Source organism: Octopus bimaculoides, chromosome 26 (assembly GCF_001194135.2).
Source record: "Octopus bimaculoides isolate UCB-OBI-ISO-001 chromosome 26, ASM119413v2, whole genome shotgun sequence".
Taxonomy (NCBI): Eukaryota; Metazoa; Mollusca; class Cephalopoda; order Octopoda; family Octopodidae; genus Octopus; species Octopus bimaculoides.
This window is the reverse complement of record NC_069006.1, coordinates 3,476,178-3,477,487: the sequence shown is the minus strand read 5'-3', so window position 1 is coordinate 3,477,487 and position 1,310 is coordinate 3,476,178.

The window sequence follows — 1,310 nt, the reverse complement described above, 5'->3', positions numbered from 1 at the left end:
TGTGTGTGTGTGTGTGTGTGTGTGTGCGTCTTTGTTCTTGTTTTTCTCTCCGCACTCCCGCTTGACAAGCGGTGTTGCTTTGTTTACATCCTTGTATCTTCAAGCTTTAAAAAATAAAATAAGGATCAAGAAAAAAACCTTTCAAGGCAATGCCTCAGCATGGCCGCAGTCTAATGAGTGAAACAAGTAAAAAAAGGATAAAAGATGTGTATACATGCATAAATACACACACATACACACACATACACACATATACACACATGAAAAAAAACATACCTATACCTACTTTATGTTTGAGAAAGCTTGTGTGTGCATGTGTGTCTGTGTGTGCATGTGTGTCTGTGTGTGCGCACATGCTCATATCTTCCTCTTTTTCGTTTGCGTGTAACTATCGCCTGTTGCTTTTTGTCACCACAGTGCTGAACCTCTGTTTTGTTATGATACCCCCATCTTCCTAGCTCTTATTTCAATCTGTTCTACATCAAGTTTGAGAATTTTCCTTCTCCCTCTCTCGCTTTCTCTCTTTCTCTGTATACACACACACACACACACGCATACACACATATCTCCGTATCACTGTATCGACTAGACTATCGTTTGTTATACACCGCTGATCACAATGCGCTTCTTCGTATCGTTGTAGTTTTGGAGTGCCACTGTTGGCTTGCCCACTGGCTAGGCGAGTAGGCCAACAACCACCCCGAACGGGACGGCAGTCCATCGCAGGGTTACCCCATTTGCGCCTGAGTGGACTGGTGTAACGCGAAATGAAGTGGGTTCTCTTTTGCTCAAGAAGGCAACACACCGCCGCTCTGGGAATTGAAACCACCATCTTACGATCGTTAGTCCAACACCCCTAATCACCGGGCCACGCACCATCACACACGCGCGTGTACACACACACACACTCAAACACGCATACACACTGATATATTCAACTCACCCTTTCTCTGTGTGTCTCACTCAGTTCCCCCTCCCCGCCCCCTTTATCACACATGTACGCACACGCATACACACTCGCACGCACACACATTCAATCATCATCATCATTGTCGCCATCATCATCATCATCATCATCATCTTCGTCGTCGTCGTCATCATCATCATCATCATCATCTTTCTCATTCATCTCTCCTTATATCTCTATTGCAACTCTCATTGCGTCTGTCTTCCCTGTTCTCTTTTCGTCTCCCGCATCACTTATTCTCATCGGCTCCTCTCATCGCTAGTCCTATCACCCCTTCCCCTCTCTCCCCCTCTCTCCCTTTCTTCTTAGCGCCATCTATATCAGTTTAGCAGAAGATTTAATT